Source organism: Lontra canadensis, unplaced genomic scaffold (assembly GCF_010015895.1).
Source record: "Lontra canadensis isolate GAN:19392208 unplaced genomic scaffold, GSC_riverotter_1.0 scaffold4, whole genome shotgun sequence".
Taxonomy (NCBI): Eukaryota; Metazoa; Chordata; class Mammalia; order Carnivora; family Mustelidae; genus Lontra; species Lontra canadensis.
The window spans coordinates 6384710-6396524 of NW_022630998.1; the positions used below are offsets into that span (position 1 = coordinate 6384710).

At 38.0% G+C, this 11815-nt stretch overlaps 1 pseudogene; it reads left to right on the top strand.

Annotated features, from left to right (window-relative positions):
* The first annotated feature begins 986 nt into the window (after nt 1-986).
* Nucleotides 987-1728, top strand: LOC116863697 (annotated as a pseudogene).
* Nucleotides 1729-11815: the final 10087 nt, after the last annotated feature.

Genomic DNA, 11815 nt, shown 5'->3' on the forward strand with positions numbered 1-11815 from the left:
TATGGTACTTCATTAAAAGTCTTACTAGTAATATGGGGCGCCGGGTGGCCCAGTTGGTTAAGCATCCAATGCTTGATATTGGCTTAGGTCATGACCTCAGGGTTGTGAGATCAAGCCAGCACTGGGCTCTGCACTGGGTAGGAAAACAACTTAGGAGTCTCTCCCTCTGCCCCTCCCCTGCTCATGCTCTCTCCCTAATAAAATTTTTTTTAAAAGTTTTATTAGTAATATTATTTCAGGTTTTTTACTAAAATACCAATTCCCCTTCCTGACTAAACAATTTTGGCTCAAAACAGTTGGCAGATTCCCCTTTTTCTGTACCTTCTAATCAACCCTCTCTTAAACTCCCTCCAAAAATTGAGTCCTTGAAAATATCTGAAGAAGGGTGGCTCATGCCCAGAAAGAAGACCAAGATTTCTCTAACTTGACAATTGACTTTACTTATTCTTTACACTGGCTTGTACAAAGAAAGCCTGAATGATTCATACCATCTGTGGATTTAAATCGGTTTCTCCTATTACTAAAAAAGATGTAGCTTTCTTTTGAAAATGGAAAAAAAAAACACTTCTTTTGCAAAACTTTTTGTGGAGCAAAAAGAATGTGTATATGCACATAGCAAGTTTCAGGTCATTGTTTAGTCAGAGCTCCCGTTAACTGACTGATTCACCACCACCACCGGGGCCAGGATCATTTTTCTCACTTAATGATGGGGACAACTGGCAGAACATAAACCAATGTTTGTTCATCCAGGTATGTTGCCTAATAACTGATTCATAAGTTTTTCTTGAGGAAGCACATACATGCGCGCGCACACACACACACACACACACACACACACACCAAGGAGGAGGAAGGTAATAGTAGTGAAATGGGAGCTGTTACATCATGGAAATAAACACTTGAAGGGGGCATTCTTTGTTACCCTGAAAATGCAGCTTGCCCCTCAAATTCCTGTGCAGAGAGATTCTCAACAGCAGACAGTTTGAATGTGTGAATATGAAAGTCAGTGTATTTCTTTTTACATTACAAGTAAAGCTTTTGCAGCCCTTAGACCTGCTGTTTGCTGAAGAACATGTTGGACAAATGTATTGTGGTCTGGTTCTGGTCAAGCAAAATTCACTTTTAGCACCAATTCCTCATACCATGTTCCTGCCATCAGCTAACAAGTTCCCTATTTTAAGGGCACTGCCATTGTCAAAGGGAAGTTCAAAGACCTAATCCTTGGTGACTTTATGGGGAAATACTTGGTGCTTTTCTTCTGTCCTTTGGACGCACCTTTGTGTGTCCTACAGAAATTGGTGCTTTTAGTGACAAAGCCAGCGAATTTCACAATGTGAACTGTGAAATTGTTGTGGTTTCAGTGGATTCCCACTTTATCCATCTTGCCTGAATCAACACAGCAAGGAAGAATGGCTGTTTGGGCCACATGAGCATCGCACTCCTGTCAGATTTGACAAAACAGATTTCCCCGAGACTATGGCATGCTGTTAGAAGGCCCAGGTTTTGCTCTAAGAGGTTTCTTCATCATTGACCCCAGTGGAATCATCAACCCCTCCGGGGTTAAGTGTGGAAGAGACCCTTTGCTTGGTGAATGTGGTCTAGTTTGTGGAAACCCATGGAGAAGTCCGCCCAGCAAACTGGGCCGTGGATTCTCCTACAATCAAGCCAAATCCATCTGCTTCCAAAGAACACAGTGGCAAAGTGATCATGCATACTTCTCATTCCTGAGATTAATACAGTTATCTTACTTATTTGTTAGCTGACATGGGGTCTACATACAATTCTAGATATTGATTTATTTTAATAATAAAGGATATTTATTGAATCCAGGAATTGTAAATCATTGTAATAATTTTTTTCTGAAGTGCTCAAAATGTAAAAGTTCCTAATAAACATTTAAAAATACATGCATGAAGAGAAACATTCGATGATATATTCAGTTAGAATACAGTCAGTAAGAAAGTATGTGACTTCTAGTTTGATGTATTCAAAGCTTTATTTCATAGTGAAACCCAAGATATTTATTTGCTAAAAATGCTACCATAGTAATCAGGACCTTCAAAATTTGATCTGCAAACAGAAAGATTTTAGAAGTTGAAGTGAATTATCTTCTTTGGGGCAGGGGTCATCAGGTCCCGATCACATTTTTTCTATAAAGGACCAAATAGGAAATATGGTTAGCTCAAGGGCCATATGACTGGTCTCAGTCATAGCTACTCAGTTCTGCTATTATAGTGTAAAAACTGCCATAGACAACACATAAATGACTGAGAGTGGCTATGTTTCAATAACACTTTATTTACAAAATCAGGTTACAAGCTGGATTTCACCAGTGAACTATATATTGACAAACCCTGGTTTCAATTATTATATTTGCATCCAAGCCTCAGTTTTCCAGTGCTTAGCACAATGCTTTAAAGGTCCATAATTAAGATTTGTTGAATGATAAATGAATTATTAAAATAGAGTAATAGAATAAATGCACAAATTCATTCACAAATTCAACACATATATATTCAGTATCAGATACAGGACACAATTCTAGACTCTGGAGATATGAGAGTAGGCTACATTGACCAAAAATAAAATCCTTGCCCTAATAGACATTACATTCTTGAGGGTCAGCAAACAATATTTGAGGTAATTAACAAAATATGTAGTATATTAAATGGAAATAGTAGGTAATTAAGAAACAAGGCACAGGAGATAGGGCTTTCAGGAGTGCTGGCCATTCTAGATTAGGTAGCCAAGGAAGGCTTTATATAAATGTTATATCTGAGTAAAAACCAAAGAAAGTGGGAACAACATGTTCTAGGTGTAAGGAACAGCAAATGCAAACGATTTTAAAGAGGTGTATTAGTGTTTTAAAGGTGTCACTTCTTTTTCTATTTTCTTTATATTTTAAGCAAAGCAGTTTTTCAAATAAGGTATTATTTACATGTAATTAAATGCACCCATTTTAAATGTAGTGAATATAGTTTATGATGTCATGTGTTCCATATGCTCTTGAATGTTTGATACCTCCCCAAATATAGATAGTTTTTTTTTTAATTTATTTTCAGCGTAACAGTATTCATTGTTTTTGCACCACACCCAGTGCTCCATGCAATCCGTGCCCTCTCTAATACCCACCACCTGGTTCCCCCAACCTCCCACCCCCGCCCCTTCAAAACCCTCAGATTGTTTTTCAGAGTCCATAGTCTCTCATGGTTCACCTCCCCTTCCAATTTCCCTCAACTCCCTTCTTATAGATAGCATCTTAAAATAGCCAAAGAGACCATCAGAAAAAAAAAAATCATCCAAATAAATGAAAAGAAATTTCCTACTGCTCGTATTATACTAGGTAAGTATTTAGTAAGAATGTCAATTTAATACAAAAACTCAACTACTAGGTAAAAATATTACAAATCCAGTTTCCATTTTTTAGATCACCTAGTGTCTGTTTTTATAATTATCATAATATGCTTAATCCTGATTAAGATTCCCTGAGGTAATCTCAGGAGTCTAAGATATCTGAGACAGTTGTATTGTTACATATACAGAAAACAGCCACTAGCCACAGGTAGCTGGTAAACACTTGACATGTGTCTAGCGGTGTGCTCTAAGTACAAAATTTACATTCTATTTCAAAGACTTTCAAAAGAAATGTGAAATAACTCACTCATAGTTTTTATATTGATCATATGGTCTGAAATGATAATATTTTGGATATATTAGGCTAAATAAAATATACGACTAAAATTAATTTCACCAGTTTCTTTTTAATGTGGCTACTAGAAAATTTTAAATTATGACTTTGGCTTACATATTTCTGTTGGCATTTCTACTTAGATGTAATAGTTGACTCATCCTGTACCTGACTTCTCAGTAACATATACTTTTAACATTTTCATGATTTAAAACATTCACATTTCTTCAATTTCTTTTTGCATTTGATTTTTGAGATCTACCAGGTCACTTAAAATTTTTTCTTTACTTTTTATCTTTATTTTTTATATATTTTTTTATTTTTTTATAAACATATAATGTATTATTAGCCCCAGGGGTGCAGGTCTGTGAATCTCTAGGTTTACACACTTCACAGCACTCACCATAGCACATACCTTCCCCAATGTCCATAACCCCACCACCCTCTCTCTACCCCCCTACCCCTGGCAACCCTGTTTGTTTTGTGAGATTAAGAGACTCTTACGGTTTGTCTTCCTCCTGATCCCATCTTGTTTCATTTATTCTTTTCCTAGCCCCCAAACCCCCCATGTTGCATCTCCACTTTCTCGTATCAGAGAGATCATGTGATAGTTGTCTTTCTCCGATTGACTTATTTCAATAAGCATAATACCCTCTAATTCCAACCACGTCGTTGCAAATAGCAAGATTTCATTTCTTTTGATGGCTGCATAGTATTCCATTGTATATATATACCACCTCTTCTTTATCCATTCATCTGTTGATGGACATATAGGTTCTTTCCATAGCTTGGCTATTGTAGACATTGCTGCTATAAACATTTGGGTGCACGTGCCCCTTCGGATCACTACGTTTGTATCATTAGGGTAAATACCCAGTAGTGCAATTGCTGGGTTGTAGGGTAGCTCTGTTTTCAACATTTTGAGGAACCTCCATGTTTTTTTCCAGAGTCGTTGTACCAGCTTGCATTCCCACCAACAGCATAGGAGGGTTCCCCTTTCTCCACATCCTCGCCAGCATCTGTCATTTCCTGACTTGTTAATTTTAGCCATTCTGACTGGTGTAAGGTGCTATCTCATTGTGGTTTTGATTTGTATTTCCTTGATGCCGAGTGACATGGAGCACTTTTTCATGTGTCTGTTGGCCATCTGGATGTCTTCTTTGCAGAAATGTCTGTTCATGTCCTCTGCCCATTTCTTGATTGGATTATTTGTTCTTTGGGTGTTGAGTCTGATAAGCTCTTTATAGATTTTGGATACTAGCCCTTTATCTGATATGTCGTTTGCAAATATCTTCTCCCATTCTGTCAGTTGCCTTTTGGTTTTGTTGACTATTTCCTTTGCTGTGCAAAAGCTTTTGATCTTGATGAAGTCCCAATAGTTCATTTTTGCTCTTGCTTCCCTTGCCTTTGGCAGTGTTCTAGGAAGATGTTGCTGCGGCTGAGGTCGAACAGGTTGCTGCCTGTGTTCTCCTCAAGGATTTTGATGGATTCCTTTCTGACATTGAGGTCCTTCAGACATTTTGAGTCTATTTTCGTGTGTGGTGTAAGGAAATGATCCAATTTCATTTTTCTGCATGTGGCTGTCCAATTTTCCCAACACCATTTATTGAAGAGGCTGTCTTTTTTCCATTGGACATTCTTTACTGCTTTGTTGAAGATTAGTTGACCATAGAGTTGAGGGTCTATTTCTGGGCTCTCTATTCTGTTCCATTGATCTATGTGTCTGTTTTTGTGCCAGTACCGCACTGTCTTGATGATGACAGCTTTGTAATAGGGCTTGAAGTCTGGAATTGTGATGCCACCAACTTTGGCTTTCTTTTTCAATATTCCTCTGGCTATTTGATGTCTTTTTTGGTTCCATATAAATTTTAGGATTATTTGTTCCATTTCTTTGAAAAAAAAATGGATGGGATTTTGATAGGGATTGCATTAAATGTTTAGATTGCTTTAGGTAGCGTAGGCATTTTCACAATATTTGCTCTTTCAATCCATGAGCATGGAACATTTTTCCATTTCTTTGTGTTTTCCTCAATTTCTTTCATGAGTACTTTATAGTTTTCTGAGTATAGATTCTTAGCCTCTTTGGTAAGATTTATTCTTAAGTATCTAATGGTTTTGGGTGCAATTGTAAATGGAATTGACTCCTTAATTTCTCCTTCTTCTTTCTTGTTGTTGGTTTAAAGAAATACAACTGATTTCTGTGCATTGATTTTATATTCTGACACTTTACTGAATTCCTGTACATGTTATAGCAGATTTGGAGTGGAGTCTTTTGGGTTTTCCACATATAGTATCATATCCTCTGCGAAGAGTGATAGTTTGACTTCTTCTTTGCCAATATGGATGCCTTTAATTTCTTTTTGTTGTCTGATTGCTGAGGCTAGGACTTGTAGTACTATGTTGAATAGCAGTGGTGATAATAGACAACCCTGCCGTGCTCCTGACCTTAGTGGAAAAGCTCTCAGTTTTTCTTCATTGAGAATGATATTCACTGTGGGTTTTTCATAGATGGCTTTGATGATATTGAGGCATGTGCCCTCTATCCCTACACTTTGAAGTGTTTTGATCAGGAAGGGATGCTGTGCTTTGTCAAATGCCTTTTCAGCATCTATTGAGAGTATCATATGGTTCTTGTTCTTTCTTTTATTAATGTGTGGTATCACATTGATTGATTTGCAGTTGTTGAACCAACCTTGCAGCCCTGGAAAAAATCCCACTTGGTCGTGGTGAATAATCCTTTTAATGTACTGTTGGATCCTATTGGCTAGTATTTTGGTGAGAATTTTTGCAGCTGTGTTCATCAAGGATATTGGTCTGTAATTCTCTTTTTTGATGGGATCCTTGTCTGATTTTGGGATCTAGGTGATGCTGGCCTCATAAAATGAGTTTAGAAGTTTTCCTTCCATTTCTATTTTTTGGAACAGTTTCAGGAGAATAGGAATTAATTCTTCTTTAAATGTTTGGTAGAATTCCCCTGGGAATCCGTCTGGCCCTAGGCTTTTGTTTGGAGATTTTTGATGACTGTTTCTATCTCCTTACTGGTTATGCATTTGTTCAGGTTTTCTATTTCTTCCTGGTTCAGTTGTGGTAGTTTATATGTCTCTAGGAATGCATCCATTTCTTCCAGATTGTCAAATTTGCTGGAGTAGAGTTGCTTATAATATGTTCTTATAATTGTTTGTATTTCTTTGGTGTCGGTTGTGATCTCTCCTCTTTCATTCATGATTTTATTTATTTGGGTCCTTTATCTTTTCTTTTTGATAAGTCTGGCCAGGGGTTTATCAGTCTTATCAATTCTTTCAAAGAACCAGCTCCTAGTTTTTTTGATCTGTTCTAGTGGTTTTTTTGGTATTTCATTGATTTCTGCTCTGATCTTTATTATTTCTCTTCTCCTGTTGTGTTTAGGCTTTTTTTGTTGTTCTTTCTCCAGCTCCTTTAGGTGTAGGGTTAGGTTGTGTATTTGAGACCTTTCTTGTTTCTTGAGAAATGCTTGTATTGCTATATATTTTCCTCTAAGGACTGCCTTTGCTGTGTCCCACAGATTTTGAACTGTTGTGTTTTCATTTTTATTTGTTTCCATGAATTTTTTCAATTCTGCTTTAATTTCCTGGTTGACCCATTCATTCTTTAGAAGGATGCTGTTTAGTCTCCATGTATTTGGGTTCTTTTCAAATTTCCTCTTGTGATTGAGTTCTAGCTTCAGAGCATTGTGGTCTGAAAATATGCAGGGAATGATCCCAATCTTTTGATACCGGTTGAGACCTGATTTATGACCCAGGATGTGATCTATTCTGGAGAATGTTCCATGTGCACTAGAGAAGAATGTGTATTCTGTTGCTTTGGGATGGAATGTTCTAAATAAATCTGTGATGTCCATCTCGTCCAGTGTGTCATTTAAGGCCTTTATTTCCTTGTTGATCTTTTGCTTGGATGATCTGCCCATTTCAGTGAGGGGAGTGTTAAAAGTCCCCTACTATTACTGTATTATTGTCAATGTGTTTCTTTGATTTTTTAAATTTTTAAATTTTTATTTTTTTTTAAAGATTTTATTTATTTATTTGACAGACAGAGATCACAAGTACACAGAGAGGCAGGCAGGGGGTGGGGGAAGCAGGCTCCCTGCTGAACAGAGAGCCCAATGCGGTGCTCGATCCCAGGACCCTGGAACCATGTCCCAAGCAGAAGGCAGAGGCCTCAACCCACTGAGCCACTTAGGTGCCCCCTGTTTCTTTGATTTTGTTATTAATTGGTTTATATAGTTGGCTGCTCCCATGTTAGGGGCATAGATATTTAAAATTGTTAGATCTTCTTGTTGAACAGACCCTTTGAGTATGATATAGTGTCCTTCCTCATCTCTTATTATAATCTTTGGCTCCAAATATAATTGATCTGATATAAGGATTGCCCCCCCCCAGCTTTCTTTTGATGTCCATTAGCATAGGCATCATCAAAAAAAATTGTTTTCCACCCCTCACTCTCAATCTGGAGGTGTCTTCGGGTCTAAAATGAGTTTCTTGTAGACAGCATATTGATGGGTTTTGTTTATTTTTGTCCATTCTGATACCCTGTGTCTTTTGATTGGGGCATTTATCCCATTTACATTCAGGATAACTATTGAGAGATATGAATTTAGTGCCATTGTATTGCCTGGAAGGTGACTATTACTGTATGTTGTCTCTGTTCCTTTCTGGTCTGCTACTTTTAGGCTCTCTCTTTGCTTAGAGGACCCCTTTCAATATTTCCTGTAGAGCTGGTTTGGTGTTTACAAATTTTTTTAGTTTTTGTTTGTCCTGGAAGCTTTTTATCTCTCCTTCGATTTTCAATGATAGCTTAGCTGGATATAGTATTCTTGGGTGCATGTTTTTCTCATTTAGTGCTCCGAATATATCATGCCAGTTCTTTCTGGCCTGCCAGGTCTCTGTGGATAAGTCTGCTGCCAATGTAGTATTTTTACCATTGTATGTTACAGACTTCTTGTCCCAGGCTGCTTTCAGGATTTTCTCTTTGTCGCTAAGACTTGTAAGTTTTACTATTAGATGACGGGGTGTGGACCTCTTCTTATTGATATTGAGAAGGGTTCTCTGCACCTCCTGGATTTTGATGTTTGTTCCCTTTGCCATATTAGGGAAATTCTCTAAAATAATTTGCTCCAATATACCTTCTGACCCCTCTCTCTTTCTTCTTCTTCTTGAATCCTACTTATTCTAATATTGTTTCTTCTTATGGTATCACTTATCTCTTGAGTTCTCCCCTCATGTTCCAGTAGTTGTTTGTCTCTCTTTTGCTCAGCTTCTTTATTCTCTGTCATTTGGTCTTCTATATCACTAATTCTCTCTTCTGCCTCATTTATCCTAGCAGTAAGAGCCTCCATTTTTGATTGCACCTCATTAATAGCTTTTTAAATTTCAGCTTGGTTAGATTTTAGTTCTTTTATTTCTTCAAAGAGGGCTTTTATTTCTTCAAACAGTGTTTCTCTATTATCTTCCATGCCTTTTTCGAGCCCGGCTAGCACCTTGAGAATCGTCATTCTGAACTCTAGATCTGACATATTACCAATGTCTGTATTAATTAGGTCCCTAGCCTTTAGTACTGACTCTTGTTTTTTTTTTTGTTTTTTTTTTTTTTTGAGGTGCATTTTTCTGCTTTGTCATTTTATCCAGATAAGAATATATGAACGAGCGAATAAAATACTAAAAGGGTGTCAAAGACCCCAGGAAAATGTGCTTTAACCAAATCAGAATAGACCCCAAATCATGGGGGGGGGGAAAGGGGGTAAAAAGAAGTTCAGAAAAAAAAATTTTCAAAAAAAAAAATGAAAAGAAAGAAAAAATATAAAAAATATATATGTATTAGACTGGTGAATAGAACAGGGTCACCCACTTAATTTTGGGAATATTTTGGACTCTTAGAAGAAACTACCTCCCCAAATGTTAAAGAATGAAAAACATATATGAGGGTAAACACAATGAAGGGATAGAATATGACTATAAGGATGAAATTTTTTTTTTTAATTTCTAAAAAAGGAGTTGATAAGTTGGTTGGGAGAATAAAGAAAAAGAAAGTGGACAGAATTTGCTCAGGCTGGAGACTAGAACAAAGCCCTGTGCTAGATTTAAGGTGTATTTAGATCTATTAGAGGAAGTTGTACCCCAAATTTTTTTAGAAGAAAAACCCCTATGTGTATACAAAAAATAAAGTTAGATACAATGAAGGATAAAATATGACTATAATAATGAAGGTTCAAAAAAGATTTTTTTAAAAATGAAAGGTATTGTTAAGATAAACTAGTTAAAAAATGTTAAAAGAGGAAAGGGTAAAAGTTAAAAAAATTTGGCAGACGAAAAAAAGTAAATTAAAAAAATTAATTAACTTTGCAAGACTAAAGAATCATGGGGAGAAAGCCATGAATTCCATGCTTTGCTTTCTCCTCCTCTGGAATTGTGCTGTGTTCCTTGGTAAGTGAACTTGGTCTTGGCTGGATTTCTTGTTGATCTTCTGGGGGAGGGGCCTGTTGTAGTGATTCTCAAGTGTCTTTGCCCGAGGCGGAATTGCAGCGCCCTTACCAGCAGCCAGGCTAAGTAATCTGCTCAGGTTCCCTTTTGGGAGCTTTTGTTCCCTGAACATTTTCCGTAGAGTTCCGGAGGACAGGAATGAAAATGGCAGCCTCCCAATCTCTGGCCCAGAGGAGCCGAGAGCTCGGGGCCCCACTCCTCAGTGCACCCTCAGAGAAAAGCACTCAATTGCTCCCATCTCCCTGGCCTCTGGCCGCACTCCGAGCTCATCCAGCCTGTGACCAAGTGTCTCTGTCTCTGGCACACAGCCCTGCCTGGAGTCTCCAAACCCTGCAGATCCCAGAGCTCTTCCAGTGGGTCTCCCCTCATCTTGTGGGGTCCCCACTCACAGAGCAGTGGCCTGTGCCACGGATCACGATTTAAGGTAACCCCGAGTTGAGAGCTCGCTCCTCGGCTCTGTCTCTGTAGCCGACTTTCCCGCTCTACTACCGGTGAGCTCTGCAACACTCAGACAGCCCCAATCCTTCTGTGACCCTGCGGGACCTGAGGCCACGCTGTCCCCACGTGGGCTTCACCCCAGCTTAGCCTCTGGAGCAATGTCCCTCAGTGGAGCAGACTTTTAAAAAGTTCTGATTTTGTGCTCCATTGCTCTGCCGCTTGCTGGGAGCCGGCCACTCCCCCCACAGTCTATCTTCCCGTCTCTTTGGATTCACTTCTCCGCTGGTCCTACCTTTCAGAAAGTGGTTGATTTTCTGTTTCTAGAATTGCTGCTCTTCTTCTCTTTGATCTCCTATTGGATTTGTAGGTGTCTGGAAGGGTTTGATAAGCTATCTAGCTGATCTCCTGCTACCTGATGTTGTCTCAGCCTGCTACTTCTCCGCCATCTTTACTCCTTCTCCCCCTTTACTTTTTATTTTATGTTTAAATATTATCACAAGTATATTGGTGACCTATGTCAACCAACAGGTTATAGAAGTCTGATGCACTAACATCTTGAGATTCAGACATTTTCTAGAACTGTGACAAAATAGCATGGCAGGCTACACCTGAAGATGTACTTCACTGTGGCTTTCAGATTTGCAGAGCTTACCCAAAGTGATAATGTTTTCATCCATTTAGCTTTTTTCCTTGAAACATACTTGTGGGTGAGCATAGCATAATTTATAGAGAAGTTGAATCACTGTTTTGTACACCTGATACTAATGAAATAGTGTGTCCATAATACTCAAATTAAAAAACTTAAAATAAAATTCTATGTTGCTTTAGAAATGCTTAAGAACATAGAAGGTTGAGAAGATACTGACTAAAGGAACAAGTAAACTGTGAAGTGCCTGACCAAGTTGCAAGGAAGCTCAGCACATTAGTTACCAATATGTCACAGTGGCAAGGCTGTTAGTTGATTTTTAATCCCCTTCTATTACCTATCCCTTTCTATTTCTCTTTCTCTTTCTCTTTCTCTTTCTGTTTCTATTATCTGTTTCTCTCTTTTTCATAGATCAAAGAGAAAAACACATTTTCTTTAAGTTCTTTGATTCCAGAAAGCTCTTTTAGGTCAAGGATTTGACTTTTGTTGCACAACTTTTCTAATGTGTATTTGAAAATAAATTATGAACAT